The 23510-nt window shown below is 46.3% G+C and overlaps 1 protein-coding gene across 36 annotated transcripts in view; it reads left to right on the top strand.

Annotated features, from left to right (window-relative positions):
* The window catches only part of MTHFS (methenyltetrahydrofolate synthetase), a 315580-nt gene that overhangs the window by 269283 nt on the left and 22787 nt on the right, over positions 1–23510 (top strand). For 5 of the 36 annotated variants that reach the window (XR_014810332.1, XR_014810337.1, XR_014810348.1 and 2 more), the window contains 2 exons: positions 16937–16992; positions 18201–18365. The gene's annotated coding sequence lies outside the window, so the exon portion shown is untranslated. Of the gene's footprint in view, positions 1–5532; positions 5602–11483; positions 12997–16936; positions 17132–18200; positions 22390–23510 lie in introns of those variants that run through there. The other 31 variants (XR_014810349.1, XR_014810313.1, XR_014810309.1 and 28 more) reach the window with 19 other exon arrangements.

Here is a 23510-nt window from a genome sequence, read left to right as displayed (position 1 = left end):
ATGGCCTTTATCATGTTGAGGTAGGTTCCCATTATGCCCACTTTCTGAAGGGTTTTTATCAGAAATGGGTGTTGGATTTCGTCAAAGGCTTTTTCTATGTCTATTGAGAGGATCATATGGTTTTTATTCTTCAGTTTGTTAATGTGGTGTATCACACTGATGGATTTGCAGATATTGAAGAACCCTTGCATCCCTGGGATAAATCCCACTTGATCACGATGTACAATCCTTTTAATGTATTGTTGGATGCGGTTTGCTAGTATTTTGTTGAGGATTTTTGCATCAATGTTCATCAGTGAAATTGGCCTGTAGTTTTCTTTTTTTGTGGTATCTTTGTCTGGTTTTGGTATAAGGATGATGGTGGCCTCATATAGGGGGTTTGGGAGTATCCCTTCCTCTGTAATTTTTTGAAATAATTTCAGAAGGATAGGTGTATCTCTTCTCTAAATGTTTGATAGAATTTGCCTGTGAAGCCATCTGGTCCTGGACTTTTGCTTGTTGGAAGTTTTTAAATCACAGTTTCAATTTCAGTTCTTGTGATTGGACCATTCATCTTTTCTATTTCATCTTGGTTTAGTCTTGGAAGATGACTTGTCCATTTGTCCATTTCTTCAGGTTTTCCATTTTATTGGCATATAAGTTGCATATAGTAGTCTCTTATGATCCTTTGTATTTCTGTGATGTCCGTTGTTACTTCTCCTTTTTCATTTCTAATTTTATTGATTTGAGTCATCTCTCTTTTTTGCTTGATAAGTCTGGCTAGGGGTTTATCAATTTTTTTGATCTTTTCAAAGAACCAGCTTTTCGTTTCATTGATCTTTTCTATGGTTTTCTTTGTTTCTATTTCATTGATTTCTGCTCTCATCTTTATGATTTCTTTCCTTCTGCTAACTTTAGGTCTTGTCCGTTCTTCTCTCTTGAGCTGCTTTAGATGTAAAGTTAGCTTGTTTATTTGAGCTTTTTCCTGTTTCCTGAGGGGGGCTTGTTTTGCTATAAACTTTCCTCTTAGAACAGCTTTTGCTGCATTCCATAGGTTTTGGAGTGTCGTATCTTCGTTGTCATTTGCTGCTAGGTATTTTTTAATTTCCTCTTTGATTTCTTCAGGGATCCATTGGTTGTTTAGTAGAATGTTGTTTAGTCTCCACGTTTGTGTTTTTTGCAGTTTTTTCCTTATTGTTGATTTCCAGTTGTATAGCATTGTGGTCAGAAAAGATGCTTGATATGATTTCAATGTTCTTAAAGTTACCGAGGTTGGACTTGTAGCCCAGGATGTGATCAATCTTAGAGAATGTTCCATGTGCACTTGAGAAGAATGTGTATTCTGTTGCTTTTGGATGGAATGTCCTATAAATATCTATTAAGTCCATCTGGTTTAATGCATCATTCAGGGCCTGTGTTTCCTTTTTGATTTTCTCTCTGGTTCATCTGTCCATTGCTGTAAGTGGGGTGTTAAAGTCCCCAACTATGATTGTCTTATTGTTGATTTCTCCTTTTAAGATTGTTAGCAGTTGCCTTATATATTGTGGTGAACCTATGTTGGGTGCATAGATATTTAAAATTGTTATATCTTCTTCTTGGATTGATCCTTTGATCATTATGTAATGTCCTTCTTTGTCCCTTAAAATATTCTTCATTTTAAAGTCTATTTTGTCTGATATGATGCTACTCCAGCTTTCTTTTGATCCTCGTTTGCATGAAATATTTTCTTCCATCCTCTTAATTTCAATTTGTACGTGTCCCTAGAGGTGAAGTGGGTCTCTTGAAGACAGCATATATATGGGTCTTGTTTTTTGTATCCATTCAGCCAGTCTATGTCTTTTGGTTGGGGTGTTTAGTCCATTAACATTTAAGGTAATTATTGATATGTATGTTCTTATTGCCATTTTACTAATTGCTTTGGATTTGTTTTTGTTGCTCTTTTTTCTTTCCTTCTTCTCTTGTTCTTTTCTTCCTAGAGAAGTTCCTTTAGTATTTGTTGTAAGGCTGGTTTAGTGTTGCTGAATTCTCTCGACTTCTGCTTATCTGTGAAGGTTTTGATTTCTCCTTCAAATCTGAATGAGAGCCTTGCTGGGTAGAGTAATCTCGGTTGGAGGTTTTTTCTTTTCATCACGTTAAGTATATCATGTCACTCCCTTCTGGCCTGCAGAGTTTCTGTTGAAAAATCTGCTGATAACCTTATCAGGGTTCCCTTGTATATCACGTGTTTCTTTTCCCTAGCTGCTTTCAAGATTTTCTCTTTGTCTTTAATTTTGGTTACTTTGATTAATATGTGTCTCAGAGTATTCCTCCTTGGGTTTATTTTATATGGTACTCGTTGTGCTTCCTGGAATTGAGTCAGTTGTTCCTTTCCCATGTGAGGGAAGTTTTTGGCTATTATCTCTCGGAATATTTTTTCTGTCCCCTTCTCTCTCTCTTCTCCTTCTGGCACACCTATAATACGGATGTTGGTGTGTTTAATGTTGTCCCAGAGTTCTCTGAGACTCTCTTCATTTCTTTTCAATCTTTTTTCTCTTTTCTGTTCCGCATCCATAATTTCCACTAATCTGTCCTCCACCTCGCTTCTTCGTTCTTCTGCCTCCTGTATTCTGCTGTTAGCTGCTTCTAGTGAATTTTTTATTTCGGTTATTGTATTTTGCATCTCTTTGTGTTTAAGTTTTCTATCTTGTATCTCTTTGCTCAGTGTTTCCTGTAAGTTATCCATCTTTGCCTCCAGTTTATTTCCAATGTCTTGCATCATCTTCAGCATCAACAGTCTAAAGTCTTTTTCCTGGAGGCTAAGAATCTCCTCATTGCTTAGCTGATTTTCTGGGATTTTTCCTTTCTCCCTCTTCTGAGTTATAGTTCTCTGTCTTTTCATTTTTATAGGTTTTTGGTGTGGTGACCTTTTTACAGATAATAGAGTTGTAGCCTCTCTTACTTCTGGTGGCTGCCCCCCTGTGGCTGAAGTAGGTATGGGGGCTTGGTGTAGGCTTCCTGATGGGAGGGGCTGATGCCTGCCCACTGGTAGGTGGAGTTGATTCTAATCCCTCTGGTGGGTGGGGCTTAGTCTCTGGATGGGATTAGAGGCAGCTGTGTGCCTGAGGGGTCTTTAGGTAGCCTGTTTACTGAGGGGTGGGGCTGTGATCCCCCCTGAATTGTTGTTTGCCCTGGGGCTTCTCAGGCTGACTGATGGCTGGGGTCAGATTTTCCCAAAATGGCCACCTCCAAAGAAAGGCATGCTGCTGAATATTCCCCAGAGCTTTGTTTTCAATGTCCTTCCCTCACAACAAGCCACATTCACCCCTGTTTTCCCAGGAGGTCCTCTAAGAAGTGCAGTCAGGTTTGACCCAGATTCCTATGGAGACTTTGCTTTGCCCTGGGACCCAGTGCATGTGAAAGTCCATGTGTGCCTTTTAAGAATGGGGTCTCCATTTTCCCATGGAGCTCCTGTGCACAAGCCCCACTGGTTTTCAATGCCAGATGCTCCGGGGGCTCTTTCTCCCAGTGCCAGATCCCCACACGTGAGAGTTTGATGTAGGGCTCAGAACTCTCACTCCTGTAGGTGAGTCTCTGTGAACCAGAAAGTTTTCGGTCTCTGGGGCTTCCCACCCGGGAGGTATGGGGTTGTTTATATCAAGAAATCGCCCCTCCTACCTCTTGATGTGGCCTGCTCTTTTTCTTCTGGAGTAGGGTATCTTTTTTAAGGTTTCCGGTCCATTTGGGTGGAGATTGCTCAGCCTTTAGTTGTGAATTTTGTTGTTTTTAGGAGAGAAGTTGAGCTCCAGGCCTTCCATTCCACCATCTTAATCCCGTCTCCCATGTTTAAGATCGTGAATAAGACATGGTTGCCCATTTTTGCCACTCCAATTAATATAGCATTGGAAGATCTTATATAGAGCTCTGTCTTTGCAGACTGAAGAAAGAGATTCTCCAGCTGGGCTTGAGACAGCGTGTAGGTTCTACTCACAGTTTTGACTCTGTCGAGTGCAAGGCTACTGTCTCCTGCAAGGCTACCGTCTGTCATCTGTAGTTTCACATTCTCTGCTCGTAGCATACCTCTTCCAGCCCTGTGCTGGGCACCAATCTTGCACCCAGAGCTGCAGGGCAACAGGAGATTCCTGTGTCTGGACTCACGGAGGTTCAGCTTCTTCATGGCTATTGGATTTCTCATTTAGTGCTTCTTAAGTTTCAATCTCTGTTGGAAATTACTCCTTTGGTTAAAGCCAATGAAATCTACAATCGCTGAGCCAACACGAGACAGTGCCCCTTTCTCTCTCCCTCTCTCAGGAGCCCACAGGCTTTCTCAGGCAATCTGGTTCTCTCAGGAATCTGCTACCCCTTACTCTTAGTGCTAGAACTTCACCTTCTGCCGTGCCCTTCCCAACAGGAGAATGACACGTCCCTACCTTGTTAAACCCAGGAGTGGCTGTGTCACATGCTTCGGCCAATGACATGTGACTGCAGGTAATGTAGGGGTCACATCAGGCCAAAGATTTCAGAGTCAGGGCACAGTTCATCACCGCTTTCTCATCCTGATGACAAGGAAGTTTCCAGAAAGAAACTGCCTTGGAAGCCTTTGTCCAAAATGCAGACAACTGGGAGTGCTAAGTGCATGTAGCAATTCTAAGAAAATATCTTGCATTCTCTGGATTTTTCTTACATGCTTGGGCCATCTATGGCTAGATGTAATTTTTTCTTTCCTTTCCAATTCCTTTGTCTTTTGTTTAAGCAACGATTTAGAATCTCCTGTGAAGTGTGTGTAAACCAAGGCTAGCAAGCAGCCCTGATGCATTATCAGCCTCAGGCGAGAGCTCCACTTAGTAGAATGACTGCAGCAGCTTTTTGTGGGTACCTTTTTATCTGATTAAGGCAGTCCTCTTCCACTCCTACTTTTCTAAATGTTAATATAAACAGATATTGAATTTCATCAAATGCTTTTTCTGTACATATTGGAAAAGATCATATGACCTCTATTTCTCTACTCAAGTAGTCAATTATAATAATTGATTTCTTTTTTGGCCACACTCACAACATGTGCAAGTTCCCTGGGCCACAGATCAAATCCCAGCCACAGTAGGAACTCAAGCCACAGTGGTCGCAGGGTCGAGTCCTTAACCATCCAGCCACCAGGGAACTCCAATAATTGATTTTTGAACATGAAATAAACCATATATTGCCAAAATTAAAAAAAAATCTCGAAGTTCCCTTTGTGGCTCAGTGGTTAACAAACCCAATTTAGGATCCATGAGGATGTGGGTTTGATCCCTGACCTTGCCCAGTGGGTTAAGGATCCAGTGATGCCGTGAGCTGTGGTGTAGGTCGCAGATGTGGCTCGGATCTGATGTTGTTGTGGCTGTGGCGTAGGCCGTCAGCTACGGCTCTGATTCAGCCCCTAGCCCGAGAACCTCTATGTGTCTCAGGTACAGCGCTAAAAGAAAGCAAAAAAAAAAAAAAAGTTCTTTTCATGTATCACTGGATTTGAATGGCTATGCTTTATTTAGGATTTTTGTATCTATATTCATAAAGAGTCTGGTTTATATTTGTCCTTCTCAGGTTTTCTATTACAGTTCTACTGGCCTCATAAAATGAATTTTTTGGACCCGGGCTTGGAATTTTCTTTCTGTAAGTCTTTGATTTCTTTTAGTTCAGTTTGGGTGAATGGTGTTATTCTAAGAATTTTTCCATTTCTAATTTTTAAGTTATTACCTTAAAATTCTTCAAGTAACTTTTATAATTTTTTAATGTTCTAGGATCTTTTTTATTCCTGATATTGGCCTATTCCTTCTTTTACTCTTGATTAGCTTTTCCTTGGGAGTAAGGGGTATATTAGTTATGTCTCTTTATGTGATAAATTACCCTAAATTTCAGTCTCCTCCAACGATAAGCAATTGAGGAGTTCCCACTGTGGCTCAGCTTATTAAGAGCTGGACACAATGTCCATGAGGATGCAGGTTCGATCCCTGGCCTCGCTCAGTGGGTTAACGATCTGGCATTGCTGTGGCTGTGGTGTAGGCTGACAGCTGCAGCTGTGATTTGACCCCTAGCTGGGAACCTTCATATGCTGCAGGTGTGGCTGTAAAAGGAAAAAAAAAAATCAGTTGGAGTGAGGGAGCAAGTGAGTGCTAGGAGTGGCTCAGCTAGGTGTCTGGCTCAGGGTCTCCCCTGAGGTTGTAGGCAAGATGCCATCTGAGACTGTGCCATCAGAAGCCCTGACTGGAGCTGAAGGTTCTCCCTCCCAGTTGGCTCATTCACAGACCTGCCAAGTCAGTAAGAGTTGTCAGCAGGAGGTTCCGATTTGTTAAAGCCTCTGTTCCTTTTCACCATGTGAATCTTTCTCTAGGGCTGCTTACGTGTCCTCACAACGGGGCTTCCCCCAGAGGGAGGGATCCAAGAGAGCCCAAAGCCTTTTCTGCTGGAGGCTTGACGTCACACATCATTAATTCCACATACTCCACTCATTAGAAGGGTATTACGAGGTACAGCCCAGATGCAAAGGGAGCAGAATTAGGCTCCATCTTTGAGAAGACTGTCAAAGAAGTTACCAACACATTTTAAAGCTGCCATACAAAGATACCAATTTTATTAGCATTTTCAAAGAAGCATTATTTTGCTTCGTTGATTCTATTGTGGATTTGTCCTCTAGTTCATTCATTCCTGTTATTTGTTATTTCCTCCTTCCCATATTCACCAGTGTAACCAAATTCCTGCACTAAATTCATTCCATCCTATGCTGATACAGAACTCCTTTTAATGTCTGGAGGAAAGAAGAAAAACAATGACATCCCCCATCCCTCACTAAGACACACACACACACACACACACACACACACACACACACACACACTTTGTTGATTTGTTGGCAGATTCAGGAGGTTTAGAAACCATGAAGCTCTCCATTAATGGACTTCAGGTTTGAAACTGTGGTTTCCATGTTGGTAGAATGTGTGTTTTAAGATGCATTTTTTCCCAAATCAATAACTTATGGTGTTGAGTCAGCTACACTTGCTCATATTGTTTCCTGTTGACACCAAAAAGTTCAGACACCTGCTCCAACTTCCTCCCCATCACCTGGAACCAGCCTGTGGTCCTGGAACCAGCTTCCTCTCATTCCATGTGGGGACCAGAGGCACGACCTTGGCTAAATGAGCCTGCTATCTCAGATGCTTGGGCTGGACACCTCGGATATTGCCAGATAGTGAGCATTTTACCCTGAATGCTGCCAGCAAAATGTTCCTGAGAAAGGAATGTTTATCAAGGTCAGCCTGTGTCTTTAGGGGCTTAATCCTCGGACTTTAGCTCTGAGGCTCTCTTGACCAATTTCAAAGTGTAGCTTTTGCTGTTTGGACAGATGTTCCCCTTGCTATAGAACATGTGTTCTCTTTGGGGTCTAAATAATTTCACTCCCTTCGGCTTTCCTCTCTTTGTGGTGTTAAGAACACCTGTGGCCAGAAGAGTAGTTTTCTGCCCAGTCTGGCACCTTGGCCAGAAGAGCCCGTGTTCTTGTGTAATGAGGTCATCTTTCAAAAGCATCAGAATGATATGTTTTTCCTCTCTCTCACCCAAACATTAAGTTTCCTGGCAGTCACTGCACCACAGGAGCAACAGGAACAGGGAGGGCAAAACACAGAATAGAGGTGTCTCCATCAGGAAGAAGAGGAAATCTCACCTCTTCTGGCTTCAAGAGAACTGTGGGAGGATGGAGGTGGTCAGATGCAGGCAAGCAAGTAGGGAAAGAAGCGTGTTCTGACTCTCTCCCAGCTGAAGTGAGGAGTCTCCCAGCTAAGGCTCCAGAGGCTTCCTCAGCACCCGGGACCAGGGGTGGAAAGAACAGTGTCCACTATTTCCTGATCCCTGTATAAGATCCCAGAGATTGATGGTGTGGGCTGGGAGGTTAACTCTGGGCGAGGGAGAGGGATATTGCTGCATTGTGGTGAAGGATGCTGTAGCTGTGGGCTACCTGGCAGATCTTCCTAACCGAGAACTGGTGAGGCATCACAGCTAGACCTTAGGGACACATGGCTCCCAGGAGTGTTGAGCTGGAATCAAGACAGCAGGACTGCCAAGCCTAGACAGAACCAAGGAGGACAGGCTTCAGCCTCTGATGCTAGCAGAGCTCCTGTCCATCAGGTGGGTGACAACTCCCTCATAGAGACTAGAAGAGCCAGAAGGGACCTTGGGAGGGTGGCCTGTGTAGATCTGAGGTATTTCCCATCACTATTATGTCACACAAACCAGATCTCTCATACATCCAGAGGCCATCTTGGAGATAAGCAAGGGGGAAAAGGATAAAAAATACAGAGCATTTATCCAAAAGAAGCAGCGTTCTCTGAAGAGACTTACATTATTAGATCAGATTGAATTTCTTTGCATCCTTCCTTGCAAATCCGAGTGTCTCTGGTATGTTTCCAATGCTGATGCAAGTCAATGCACAAAGATGACACTTTTAGCTGCTAGGAGGAAGGCCACGGGATGGGGCTGGGTCTGAGCTGAGCTGCTCTCAGGTCCTGCTGCATGGGAATTAGCATCAGAATTAAGGAGACAAGACTGCATCTTTAGAGACGGGTTTTCCTTTCATGGGAAAAATAATTGATGTGGAGGTAGCTTTCATCCAGTTCTGCCCTAGGCAGGTTACTATGAAGTACATAAGGCATCTATCTCTTTCAGAATACCTCAGTTCCTTTCTTAGGAACTTCTTCCCTCCACAGAGGGATTTGGAAGGAGAAGGTCTAAGCTCAAGCTCTTGCTCTGACTGGGCAGGCCAGTCCATAGCCTTTCCTGAATTTCTAGTCTATTAAATGGGATTGAAACACGCCAACCCCCTAACCCGCATGGCTACGGAAAGAGCTGATGGAAGGGAACACAAAAGGACCTTTTCCAAACCAAAAGGTACAAATCTGTGCTCATTCCAAGCTTCCAAATGCCTTCCTTTTCTTGAGGTTTCCTCTCTGCATCCTGCAGGTCACAGGATTTTTCTCCAGGCTCTGTTCTGACCTTTGGATGAGCAGAAGTTTGTTCATTTCTACCAGGTCCTGTTCTGGGTCCTGGAGGTCTTAAGGTCAATTAGCTACAAAAATCTCCTCTCAAGGAACTTCTGGTTTACTCTCAGGCACAGTCCTGCCTTCTCCTGCCAGGTGACTTTCCCCATTGGGTGTTACCGATCAGGAATTCTGCTTGGTCGAATGGGTTTGAAGGTGGAATTTTATAACTAGAACAGGCCTTTCAGGAAATAGGTCAAACATCTGAGATATTTGATTCACCAATTTTTTTTCAAAGTATAATGCCCTAAACCAGGCTTAGCTGGGGCAGTGGGTTGGATCTAAGGATCTGGATAGCAGGCTTGGTTGGCTCACCTGGGTCAATGGATGCTCACCTTGATGGAGAGGAGTTGCTGACCCTTTGCTGTCCCAGAACTCAGACCTGTTACCCCCACAGGGTCCTCCCTCCCTCCCTATTCCCAATCCCCTCCATTCAGACTTGTTTTTCTGTTGGGATCCTCAACATACATGAAGACACCTACTTGGTCAGAAACCGGGCAAAATCCTTTAATTTGCTCTCCTAGTGCACCTTTCTCTGAAGACAAATATTCACTTGGAGCACAAAACTAGGACTTGTCAGAGAGGAAGACAACTGGGAAATAGGGTATAGATTCTAGGAAGAGTTGATATTGGAGCCTGAGTCCAAAGGCAGTCAGAAAGCAGAATTCTGTCTTCACTGGGGCAGTCCATCTTTTTTGTCTTAAGGTCTTCAACTGGTTAGATGAGGACAACCCACATTATGGACAGTAATGTGCTCCACTCAAAGCCCACTGCTTTAAAAGTTAATTTCATCCTAAAAACGCATCCACAGCAACATCCAGATTAGTGTTTGGGCAAATATCTGGGTATGGTGACCTAACCAAGTTGACACATAGATTAACCATCATGCGAACACTAAGTGACATGGTGTGGGCCAGCATGGTAAGCCTGGGGCACGAACACATAGTGAAGGTGTTAATAATGGACATGGATGGAAACCATCCTTCCCGCACTCATTGCACCATGAATATCCATGGAGAAGAAAGTACCTTTTGGAGAATAACCTCAAAGCCAGGCTTTATAGAACATTCTGGAAACGATCTAGAAAACTGAGGCCTGAAATGAGCTTCCTGCTCCTACACTTGGCTGAAATTTCTTGGTCATTCTTGTCGCAGTTGGTTGTAGGGTGTTAGCCCATGTGGGACTTCTTTTTGAATTAGAAGAAAGACTCCCTTTCATGGACAAATCAAAAAATAGCCCCTCCTGGGCAGGTGGATTAGAAAAAGGTAAAAGGGTAACCCCTCTGGGGAGATGAAGGAGGAACAAGCATCTAAGTTCTCCTGTATACACGGTCCCTGCCAAGGAGAAAATCTTGGCAAGTGGAGCCCGGCTGGGTTCCCAGAGTCACCTGCCTCCTCAGCTGGGTGCCTTTTGTGCCCAGCCCACCCTGCATCATTGAACATGGTGGACCTTGTTGGTGGGGAGAGGTGCTGAGTGTGAAAGGACACCTCGAGGTGGTCTGTTCCACCCACCCACCCTTGCCTTGGAGATGGGAAGGCCAAGTCCCAGAGAAGGGCACATGGTGATGCCATTCCTGCAAGCCCCTCTGCAAAGGCAAGTCCTCCACCTGGCTAGCCTAGTCCACCCCACACAAGGCATGAAGCCGATGGGAAGGAGAGACGAAAACGACCCTCCAGGATTCCAGGCAGATATGGACCCCAATTATGGACAAAATGCAGGCTGGCATTATAGCATCTTTGCTGATTGATGGTTCTTTTCCTCTTTGTGTGTGTGTGTGTGTGTGTGTGGTGATGGACTCGTCCCCTCTGCCCATGGGAATTCTTTGAATTGTTCTACAAAACTTTTGTGCACCCACCACGTCCCCAAGACTTCAAAGTGAATATGGCAGAGTCTCTGCTACCCAGGAGGTCACCGGGTAGCAGGCGTGTAAATAGACAAGGATAAAATGGCACAGCCCTCCAAGGAGATTCCTGGAGCATTTGGAAGCAATGAGCAGGTGACCTTGGTGAATCATCCCTGGAGTCAGAGGGGTTGGAGGGTAACTCATGAAAAAGCCTCTTAAGAAAGAGTCCATCAGGGAAGATGAACATGAAGATGAAGTCTAGGAAGAACATGTAGATGAAGTCTAGGAAGAGAAGCATGGGTTTTTCTCCTTTATTGTCTCTCCCTCCCTCCTTCTCTGTCCCTCTTCCTCCCCCTCCCCTCTCCTCCCCTCTGCTCCCATCCTCTCCTCTCCTCCTTTTCCTTCTTTTCCCTCATCCCCCCTTCTCTAAGACGCAGAGAATAGAACACTCACAGCTCAAAATCAGGTTTTCTTAAGCAGTGGTCTAATTGGGCCCTAGGAGATTGGTCAAAGGGTGTTTTGTTTTTCTGGTAGATCCTCATGAATGGAATTCTTCAATAGGCTTCAAATCTCCTTCATTAACATGCATTTCCTCTCCCTCCCTGAATACCTGCTCCCAACTCCAGGGCTGCCCGGCCCAGCATTTGTCTCTGGAACTCAAGTGCCTACAGATGTACAATGAGAAACTTCAAGAGTGTGTGAAGTCAGGCCTGCGTGTCCTTCGAAGAAACTGTTCCCGGGAAGGCTGGTCCTCAGAATGACGTCCGCTGTATGGCCTCTCAGAGGGTGGAAGCAGCTTCCTCCAAGTTAGGTTCTGACTAAGCAAGGCCCAATGATGAAAGTTACTGCTTGTTACACACCAACTCTGCCCCAGACCCTGTGCTCTGTGCCTTATCCAAATTACCCCTGAATCCTCACCGCAACATGTGGGAGAAAGTGAGTATCCTGGTCCCCACTGACACGTGAGAAGAGTGAGGCTGAACAAGGTCAAAGAATGTGCCAAGGTCACAGGGCTGGCAAATGGCAGAGCCTAGACTTGAATAAGGGTCTAGATGATGCACTGCCTGTTACAGGTGCAGGTGAAGAGCAAGGACAGAGAGCATCGGTTCGGCCCCCTCCCCTGCCCTGGTCCCTGAGCCAGGGCAGAGCAAGAGAGCCATGACCTTAGACCTTCTCCTACCAAGGACTATAGGTACTGCTCTCCCCCAGCCTCTGCAGAAGGTTCCTGGGGGTTCCAGGGAAAAACCAGATCTGTGGCAAGGAATAGTCAGGTGAATAGATGACTTTTGCCCACAGAGATAGAATTGTTCTCCTAGAGAACACCAGTCATCCCAGGTGTTGTGGACTGAATTCTTTCTTCCCAAAGTCCTGACCCCAGTAGCTATGAATGTGACTTTATTCGGACATAAGCTCTTTGCAGATGATCGGGTAAAGATGAGGTCATTAGGAGTTCCCATCGTGGCTCAGCAGTAACGAACACGACTAGTATCCATGAGGAAGCAAGTTCAATCCCTGACCTTGTTCAGTGTGTTGAGGATCCAGTGTTGCTGTGAGCTGCTGTGTAGGTCACAGATCTGGTGTTGCTGTGGCTGTGGTATAGGCTGGCAGCTGTAGCTCCCTTTTGACCCCTAGCCTGTGAACTTCCATATGCCTCAGGTGTGGCCCTTAAAAAAACAAAGGTGACGTCATCGGGGTGAACCCCAATCCACTATGACTTGTGTTCTTATGAAGAGAAGAAATTTGCACACAGAGACAAAGACACACAGGGAGATCACTGTGTGAACATGAAGACTGAGATGGGCTGATGTGCCCCAATAACTATCAACAAACTAGCAGAAGCTGAAAGATAGAACCAACCCTACCAAGACCCTCATTTTGGACTTTCAGCCTCCAGAGCTGTGACACAATACATTTCTGTTGTTTAAGCCACCCAGCTTGTGGTACTTTGTCATGACAGCCCTAGGAAACAGATACACCAGAGCTCCTGGCATGTGTGTCCTGACCAAAGGCCTGGACTGAGAAACTCCGGGCAGCCCTGGTGCCATCGCCTGACTTGAAGGGGCCCAACACTGCTGTCTGGGCCATGAGAGGCCAGTAAGTGCATGGCCGTGATCCAGGACTGGATCCCCGCTGTGTTAAGTAAGCACTACAGCTCCTCTTCCAAGTGGTGGGGTCCCTGGTTACAAAGAGCCAGATGGAAATCCAATTGCACTCTCAAGGCTGCTGCAGGGGAGGGTGGTGTTTTTGTCCTATGCTGTTCCAGGGACAATTAGCGTCTGAAGATTAGATTCATAATGGCCCATTCATTTTCTCTGCTCGTCACTGGTGTCTGGCAGAGAATTGGAATTCTTAATCCCTCTCGCTCTAAGTGAATGCATATTGAACTGTTTTGACAGCTTCGAAATTTCATTGCAGATTCTTGATGACTTCCCATGTCAGGATCAATTTGCAGCCTTGTTTTCTCAGCTGATTAGGTCCCATCCAATTTTCTTGAGCCAGGCTTTCAGAGGATCTGGCTTCTTCCATCTCTACCACAAAGGGGTGCTGGGTAGGGATGGTCTGGGGGAGGCTGGGTTTAAGATCTGATATCTGGAACCCCTGAACCCACCAGGACTCCTGTTTGTTCAAGAAACAGTGAGCTTGCTATTAAAAAAAAAAAAATTACATAATGCAGCTTTGGCAGGGATTCCGTGAGAAGTTAGCGAGGATGTACACAGAGCTTCTAGCTCAGGCTGGATAGAAGATGAAGAATGAAGGATGAGCACGTGCATGGGATGGTCATGTTGCTTCTGTGCACACCGCAGCTTGACCATTTAACTCTCAATAGGACTTTGGGCCAGTAATTCACACTTTCCTAGGTTTCGTCTTCACTAACACGGGGATCATGGTGATAGAAACCTCACAGGATTGAGGTGAAGATTAAATGAAACAGTACACATAAAATGTCTTTGCTCGGTGCCTGCAGCATACTAAGTGGTCAACAAATATTAGCTTTGCAGCAAAGTTCCTCATGGAAAAAAGATAATTTCTCTTCCTTCCCCTTCTCCTCCCTCTCCTCCTTCTCCCGTTTTCTGTCTTTGTCTGAGAAAGGCTACAGCACTATCCAACAGAAATATGGGGAGAGCCACACGTGTCATTTTAAGTTTTCCAATAGCTATGTTTAAAAAGTACGAAGGAACAGGTGAAATGAATTTTGATAACATTTTATATAAAACAATAACTAGAATATATGATCATGTCAACATGCAATCCTTGTAAACACTATTAATGAACTACTTTACGTTGTCTTTCTCTGAGTGACTTCACAAGCCAGTGTGGATGTCATGCTAACACTGCCTCTCACTCCAGAATGGCCACATTTCAAGTGTTTGATTAGCCACGTGGGGCTGTTGGCTAGGATACTGGACAGCACATCTCTAGATGTGCTGGAGCTTGCAATTCCCCTAGAACTTTCCCACTTGTCCCATCTTGTTCTCCAGTCCCTCCCATCTGTAGCCCAGGAGGGCCCACCTGAAGGTTCTGTAGCATCAGTTCCAGCCTGAGGTCAGAAGGACAGGAGCAGTCCCACTGTGGGGGTGGGGCACTTGGAATCAAGCCACTGTCTACAGATCCCGGATCAAGTGACCAGGCGTTGGCCACCAGGCTCTGTAGGTGCCCATCCCCTTCCCCATCACATGGCCTTCTGAGCTTCCCATGTGGCTGGCCAGTCCCAGGACCTGGTGGCCTTGCCATGAGTCTAGCTCTCCGATGGCCCCCCAGCTGATGCAGCACTTGCACCCCGCAGACAGGCTCAGTCACTCCCGAGTCTCCCTCAGAGCCCCCTCTTCCCACTAGGGGAGAGTGTAGCGTTGACTGCCTGATACGGACAAATTGTGTACCCTTGAAATTCCAGTACCTGAGAATGCAGCTGTACTTGGAAACAGAGCCTTTGAAGGGGTGATTAAGGTGAAATGAGGCCGTTAGAGTGGGCCTTGATCCAAACCGATGGGTGTCCTAATACAGAAAAGGAGATTGGGGAGTTCCCGTTGTGGCGCAGTGGTTAACGAATCCGACTAGGAACCATGAGGTTGCGGGTTCGGTCCATGCCCTTACTCAGTGGGTTAACGATCCGGCGTTGCTGTGGGCTGTGGTGTAGGTTGCAGATGCGGCTCGGATCCTGCGTTGCTGTGGCTCTGGCGTAGGCCAGCGGCTACAGCTCCGATTAGACCCGTAGCCTGGGAACCTCCATATGCCGCGGAAGCGGCCCAAAGAAATAGCAAAAAGACCAAAAAAAAAAAAAAAAAAAAAAAGAAAAGGAGATTGGGGCATACAGGGAGAGAGCCCAGAGATGCACACACACAGAGAAGGCCATATGAGGGCACAGCCAACATGTGGCCACAGAGGCCTCAGGGGGAACCAAACATATTGACACCTTGCTGGTGGATTTATGGCCACCAAGCCTGTGAGAAAGGAAGCTCCCATTGCTGCAGCCACGCAGCCTGTGGTCTTTAGTGATGGCAACCTGAGCTGGCCCACACGCTGGCCACCGATTTGGAAGCAGACCCTTGCTCTGTGCTCTGCTGCGGTGCCTGGCCACCTGCCCCACAGGGGAACCATTTCCGGGGACAGCCCTGTGCCTCCCTGATCAGAACTACCATCAGATCCAAGGGAGAGGGCCTGCTGGCCTGGCTTCCATAGCCAACATTGCCTGTCTGGCCCTGTCTGGCCCTGCCGGGCTGCACCCTTCCCAGAGCAGGAACCCACTGGACCGAAGGACTGTGTCTCCCGGAGCTTATGTTCTCTGTTCTGTCAATCCGAAAAATGTCTGAGACCCAGAATCCTGGCACTCCCTGCCCAGAGCTTGGGTTGCTCTCCCAGGCCTGTTCTCTGAAGGTATCTGTCACTCATGCGCTCAGATGGTAGCCTAGAGTTGGCTGCTAATGTAGGGTGTGGATGAAGCCTGGACAGGTGGGCTGGGTATCCACAGAGGGCACCCAAGGCCCCTGACTTTGAAGTGCCCAGCAGGGATGGGGGCGGGAAGGGAGGGGTGGGGGCAGGGCGGCTCTCCCTGTGATGTCCACGTGTCAGTGCAGAACTCCAAGAAGTCCAAGAATTCTGCCTCTGAAACTGGCCCTCCAGTGACACTGCCATCTCTTTGTCTAGGAGGAGGGGTACAACATGTTTTGTTTAGCACTTTGTAAGCTGCCTTTCAAATGTCTGAATATGAGAGTTCCTGTTGTGGTTCAGCAGGTTAACAACCGGACATAGTGTCCCTGAGGACAGAGGTTCGACCCCTGGCCTCGCTCAGTGGGTTAAGGATCCGGTGTTGCCACAAGCTGTGGCGCAGGTAGAGATGCGGCTTGGATCTGGTGTTGCTGTGGCTGTGGCTGTGGCCTCAGCTGCAGCTATGATTTGACTCCTACTCCAGGAACTTCCATATGCTGCAGATGCAGTGGCACAAAGGAAAAAAATGAAATAAAATAAAATAAAAGTATCTGGATATGCAGACACAGAGACCTCCATTCGTGCTCTTGCTCTTGGATTCTCCCACGTGAAGGATGGGCTGCTCCTGCAACCTGAGGACAAACTTCCTCCCATCATGGGCTCTCCCCACCACCGCACACTACTATGGTCTAAACATGTGCCCTGAAAATTCACGTGTTGAAGACCTAATGCCCAGGGTGATGGTGTTGGGAGGTGGGGCCTTTTAGGAGGTGATGAGGTCCTGAGAGTGGAGCCCTCATGAGTGGGGATTCATTCTTTTATAAAAGAGGCCCCGGCCTAGCCCCTCCTACCAAGTGTGAACACAATGAGAAGTCTGCGACCTGAAAATCACCTGACCATGCTGGTACCCTGATCGCAGACTTCCAGCCTCCAAATCTGTAGCAATATATTTCTGTTTTTTCATCAGCCATCCAGTCCCTGGTTTGGTTTTACCAGCCTGAATGGACCAAGACACACATCTCCATCTGATGGAAATCTTATGTCATCCATGCGGTCATTGGCCTGGGCTGCTCTGTCCCATGACTGTGCTTGGCTTTCCCAGCTGGATGTTCGAGACTGTGCTAACCTGTCCCCCTGCCACTTGTCTTCTGCTCAGGTTCCAGAAGTTTGGAGAAGAGAGGCCACATGTATGCCCCTGCTGGAGATGACTAGGTGGGTGAATTGGTTATTTAATGGTTACCATTCAGCTAAACGGCCTTGACACACCCCGTCTCACCATTACATCCATCTCCTGGCCTTCTTGGATGAGGGTGACAGGGATACATCATGACTGTCAGTGTGAATGCAGCTGGTGAGTCAGGAGCTCCCCCCAGAAGCAGTTGCCAAGGCAGGAATTGCTGTTCCCATCACAGACCCTGCTGCCCACATCTGGTTTCACCTGGTCCATCAGACAGCTTAGCCCTTGATAGGCCTGGGGACCAAGAGATGACTATGACACCATCCTGACTCCTAATGAATTCATGGTATAGTGGTTGGCCTATGTGTAAAATAATTGCTGTTCACTGTCAGAGGAGCTGTGATCAAAGTTTGCTAACGCTGTAGAGGAAACTTGAGAAAGGGATGATATATGTAAGATAAAGATAAAAAATGTAAATTCTACAGATAATGGATATTACGATTCTCTTGGTTGCTAGAAATAGAAACCTTAAGCCAGCTTAAGCCTGAGGGTGACTACTAAGGGTGTTATACTCAGATTTTAGGGGAATCATGCAAATCGAGGAAATCCTAAATGCCAGGCAAGGATGGATTCAGCCTGCACAGACAGCCTGGAGCAGCAATAAAGACTCAGGCAGTTCTTTCTACTGTATTCTGCTCAGCACATGTTTTATACTTTTCCTTTGCTGCAGTCCAGCGTTCTTTCTCCAGTTCACATGAAGGAAAATGGTCATTGGTTATAGCTCCGGCGTGTATCATCCAGACATAGGGAGCAGACAGGCTGATATTTAAATTTCTTAATTCAAACTTGAAATGGTGAGAAAAGACTTTGTCTCAGCATGAATCCAGCAGAACTTACTTAGGCAGCCAGGAGACTGGGCGATATTGCAGACACATGGCTTTTTTTCCTCCGTACTGATGGAAGGGCACAGAATTCCACCACCACCACCCCCAAGTGGAAAATCTCCCGAAAAATATGGAAAGTGAGGGAATCAAGCAATAGGTGTTTGCTGCGTTCTCCCTTTGATGTCCCAACATCTTTGCAGACATGCATATGCGACCATACCTATACACACACATCATTATCCCCCATGGGAGAGAAGCTGAAGACCCATCCTGCAATGCAGTGTAACATGTTGGACCACTCTTCTCCGAGTTCACAGTCTTTGGGAATCACCCTTTCTTTCACTCTTTTTCTTTTGAAGGTGCTTTGGAGGAATGAAGGGGGCAGAAGGAAATCCCAGGATCCCCAGCCTCCTCTGGCTTCTCCCAGACTTGACTTCTTCTAAGTGCCAAAACCCTCCCATTCTGATCAGGACACTGACTTCAGCTTCATAAAGAAGACACAGCGGTGAAGTTAACTGCTGCAGGTTGGCAAATTATATGGTTATTTGGCCCTCAGATTTCTGGTGATTCCCATGAAAGACCTTGTATAATAGTCATATACTTTCTCCTCTATTGTCTATTAATTTTTAGAATGGCTATCTTGGACTGGAGCTTGTCGCTCTCATCTTGTACCATAAAGGCTGCAAAAGTAACTCAAATTTGCTAAAAATCCTAGATATTACTCTTGAGTCAAGTCCCAAGAGAAGATGGTCAACAGTTCCACTAATAATGCCACCGTTGCATGGGAAGGGTTGCCATCTTCCCAGACAAGGAGAGGAAGGTGAGCCCACCCTCACTTCTCTCCTCTCCTCACCACACCCCTTTTCTCTGACATCCTGGTAACTGAAAAACTCCAGGCTGCCAGCAACTTCTGCATTAGTGAAGTTTCGTTTGGTCGACAATAGCAGAGATGGACCACAGCTAGCTTAACGTAGAGAGGACATTTATTGATGGGCAACTAGGTAATGATGTGGAGACCAAGGAAGAACTGAACGGCCATGCCTTGAGATGGACAGGGACCCGGGCAGACCCAGGGGTCCTGGTTGGAGGGATCCATGAGATTTCACTCTGGAGGACTCTTAACATAGCTCAGGTTAAAAGTGCTCAGGTGCTGTCTCTCAGTACAAGATTGAGACTCTTGGTTCGGATGATCTAATGGCTTAGCTTGAGTCAGATGCCTACCTGCAGCCCATGAAGCAGAATTACCTGGTACAGACAGAGCTGAGGGGTCTTCTCACGTCTAGCGGGTCCAGCTCCTGGAGAATGGGCGATTGTGGTGAGCCAGGCAGTCACCCGAAGAGGTCTACACACACTTAGAGTTAGATGGGCTTCGTGTGGTTGTTGTTATCTCTCTTCTAAATCTTTACAAGAAACTCTTTTGGCTTTTTCCTTCAATTTTCGAACTATAATGTAACTGTAAACACCATAGATACAATTCACTCTCTCATTAAGTGGAATTCCAGGCTTACTTCCTGTTTCCTTTAAATTTCAACTTCTCCATGTGTTTAATTTATCTGTCTGTCTACAGGAAAGTTTTGAGTAATTTTTGCAAAAGAAGGTATCTGATGTAGGGTTTGTAGTCATGTGTTTATCTATGATGCCATTCTTTGCTTTCTCATATTAAAAAAATTATTTTATTTAGAATTCTTTCCCCCCAAAAAAATTCTGCAAAAACTTTTATTATCTTCTGGGATTTAATGTTGTGAAGGGTAAGTCTGAACCAGCTGATTTCCCTTCTTGTTGGAAACCTAATTTTTCTGCCTGGGTATGACTCTGACTTTTTTCATTATCTTTGAAGGGTTTTTTTGTGTTGGTGGTAGCACCGGTGTTTGGTTGGTTGGTTGGTTGCTTGGTTCAAGGAGAACTAGGAAAGGTGGAATGATGGCTTTGAAATGTTCTCCTGAGCTAGAATACTCTCCCAGATGAGAGCAACAGGGAGGGAAGGTAATTAAGGACAGTATTTACTTATCTACACAGACATTTAAGAATTTGAGGGTGTTCCCATTGTGGCGCAGCAGAAACGCATCTGACTAGGAACCATGAGGTTTGATCCCTGGCCTCGCTCAGTGGGTTAAGGATCTGGCGTTGCCGTGAGCTATGGTGTAGTCACAGAACACAGCTCGGATCCTGCATTTCTGTGGCTGTGGCTGTGGTGTAGGCCAGCAGCTGTAGCTTCAATTTGACCCCTAGTCTGGGAACCTCCATATGCCACAAGTAAGGCCCTAAAAAGAAAAAAAAAAAAAAAAAGAATTTGAGGCTCGGCAGAGAGATCAAAACCATTCAGAATAGACCAGATTCTTCGCTGTTATGAGTGAATGCTGGTGACAGAATACCATGAGCTCACTAAGGAATACGGGGACTCCGAGGACTAAAGACAGAGGCTACACATTCTCTCAAGAAGGTTCCTTATCTCTGCCTCATGGATGAGGATGGTCATTGTGTTGTAAGAGGAAGGAACAAAATAGAGGGGAGGGGACTGGAGGGTCAGGTTTAGCTTAGAACGTTAGCTACTGTCGAGGCCTGGGGGATACTATGGCCAATTTGCTGATTGGTGATTTCTTTCTTAATTCACCTCACTCCAGGACCCTCAGCACAGAGCGGGTGGTATCTGGTTAGCACAGCCGGACCCCTGCTCCTTTATGCCCTGTGGACTGTGGGGTGGGGCTGAGGGAGTAGGAAAGATACAATTTACCTGAGGAGGCTCTGCCTTGGGGACAGTCAAGTTTTCAGAGAGAAGTGAAAAGCTCTCCTGGGATAGGTTTAAAAGGGCATGGAGGAGTTCCCATCATGGCTCAGCGGAAACAAATCTGACTAGTATCCATGAGGACCCAGGTTCGATCCTTGGCCTCACTCAGTGGGTTAAGGATCCCGCATTGCCATGAGCTGTGGTGTAGGTCAAAGATTCGGCTCGGGGTGTTCCCGTCATGGCGCAGTGGTTGACGAATCCGACTAGGAACCATGAGGTTGCGGGTTCGGTCCCTGCCCTTGATCAGTGGGTTGACGATCCAGAATTGCCCTGAGCTGTGGCGTAGGTTGCAGACGCGGCTCGGATCCCACGTTGCTGTGGCTCTGGCATAGGCTGGAGGCTACAGCTCCGATTTGACCCCTAGCCTGGGAACCTCCATATGCCGCGGGAGCGGCCCAAGAAATAGCAAAAAGACAAAAAGACAAAAAAAAAAAAAAAAAAAAAAAAAAAGATGCGGCTCGGATCTGGCGTTGCTGTGGCTGTGTTGCAGGCCGGCAGCTACAGCTCCAATTCCACCCCTAGCCTGGGAATCTCCATATGCCATGAGTGTGGCCCTAAAAAGACAAAAAAGCAGCATGGGGGTAGGGGTGCATGGAATTCTTAAGGACACAGGAAAACTTTGGAAGCTGAGTCAGGGAGAGGTAGCCCAAAGCATCCTGAGGATGAGATCTCAGGAGGGGGCAGGAGTGAGGACCATGATATTAGAGAGTGATTACGGACGTGAGGGATAGGGAGTAGGCTGGAAGAATCAACTGGGCTACAAAATTTCTGAAGAAATCAGTCCCACCCATTCCCTGGTTTGTGAAGCAGAGACCCTTGGAAGGAGGTGGAAGGAAGGAAACTCCTGGCTTTGGCGGAGGCAAATCCCTACCTGGATGAAACGCTGCAGCCCTAGGTGGACAAAGAGCCCAGGTGTCACTGGAGGGAATCAGGGGCAGCCACACTGCTGTTCTTAAGACAAGCCCACTGACACTGCCGTCCTGATCACTCCCCTGGAGTCTGCCTTGTGTCCCTGATGTTGTGAATTTTCTCCTTTTCATCTTTTTTTGTGAGTGTTTTAATGGGAAGTTAGAGGAAGGGTGCATCAGGCTGAATCTGAAGGTGGATAATTTTAAGACATGTTCCCCTGAGGCCGGGTGTTGTATTGGAAAGAGCGGATCAGTATCTCCCAGGGAGCCCCTGAAACAGGAGGCACAGGGGCTGATAGAAAAGGATCCAGAATCAGAGGGAGGAGGTAATTGACACGGGGATCAAATTCTGCCCAGGTGGGGCACAGAGAGTGGGAACGACTAATTTGTTCAAGGTGGCACCTCTAACTAGAGAGAGAACTGACACTAGAAAGCAAAGTCACGAGATTGCTCCCGTCCTGTACATACAACCAGGGCCGAGATCACGGGCACGGACGTGTGCTTGCACAGAGTCCAGCACTGAAAAGGACCCCACGTTGGGCTTCATACTCTGCTGCTGCCATCTTGAAATCCAAAATGGTTTTCTGACAAGGGCCCAAAACTCTCATTTTGCACTGCGGCTCTGCAAATTATGTAGCCAGTCCTGCATGTGATAGCCTTTGTACAAGTGCCTTGGAAAAACCTCCAGTTCTCTTCCTCCTCCCCCTCTCCCCTCCCCCTCCCCCTCCTCTTCCTCCTCCTCCTCCTCCTCCTCCTCCTTCTTCTTCTTCTTTCTTTTCTTTTTTTTTTTTTTAAGGGCTGCACTGTTGCATATGGAAGTTCTCAGGCTAAGGGACGAGTCAGAGCTGTAGCCAGGGGCCTACACCACAACCACAGCAACAAGGGATCCGAGCCTTGTCTGCCACCTGCACCCCAGCTCATGGCAACGCTGGATCCTTAACCCAGTGAGCAAGGCCAAATCGAACCCGTGTCCTCATGGATAGCAGTTGGATTCGTTAACCACTGAGCCATGAAGGGAACTCCCCTTATGTCTTTCTTCTTTATAACTCACACAAAATGAGCAAATTCTGACACTTCTGGCCACCAAATGGGTGGGATTTTTCCCGTACTCTAAGAAAACCTGCAAACCAGCTGGGTGTCCTACAATTTAACTCAATTCTGACACTATCCACTATCTGTCTGGAGACGACATCAGATCTTACAGGTTCAGGGCTCAGTCCCATAAGACTTGGCTCCCATTTCAGATGCCAGTCACAAGTCCAGGTTGTCACCTGTGCTTCTGACCCATAAGCTATGGATTAGAGGTTCCCATGACCAACCCCCCATCCCCAGGTTCAATTAGTTTGCTAGAGCAGGTCACAGAACTCAGAAAAATAGGCCATCTACTATTTACTAGCTTATTATAAAAAGATATGATAAAAGATACAGACAAATATCAGATGGAAGAGATGCACAGAGCAAGACATGTGGGAAGGGACACGGAGTGTCCACACCCTCTCTGGGCCTCACTCTCCCAGCATCTCCACATGTTCACCAAACTGGAAGCTCTCTGAGCCCCTTACTATTGGGATTTTTATGAATGCTTCCTCACATAGGGATGGTCAGTTATTAAGTTCATTTCTAGCCCTTCTCAATTCTCTGGAGATGAAAATTCTAAGCTTCTAATCAAGGCTTTGTCTTTCTGGTGACCAGCCCCCATCCAAGAGCCCACCCACAGTTACCTCATTAGAACAGAAAATGCCCCAGTGCTCTTATTACTTAGGAATTTGCAAGGATTTAAGAGCTGTGTGCTGGGAACAGGGACAAAGAGTAATAAACACATATTTCTTATTATAAATCACAATATCACAAGAAAATAATTCTTTTTGATGGATATTGTATTGACTATGCCTCATGCCTGTGTGCCAAGCCTCATGTTCAAGTATTTGTGAATCTATGTACTTACACCCTTATGGGGACATAGGTATAGATACAAC

The sequence above is a fragment of the Sus scrofa genome, chromosome 7 (genome assembly GCF_054392235.1).
Source record: "Sus scrofa isolate SSC_HxYL_T2T_F1_AM1 chromosome 7, Sscrofa_HxYL_maternal_Yorkshire_Landrace_v2.0, whole genome shotgun sequence".
NCBI lineage: Eukaryota > Metazoa > Chordata > Mammalia > Artiodactyla > Suidae > Sus > Sus scrofa.
The sequence above is the reverse complement of the archived record's forward strand: the minus strand, read 5'-3'. Positions and strand labels throughout refer to the sequence as shown.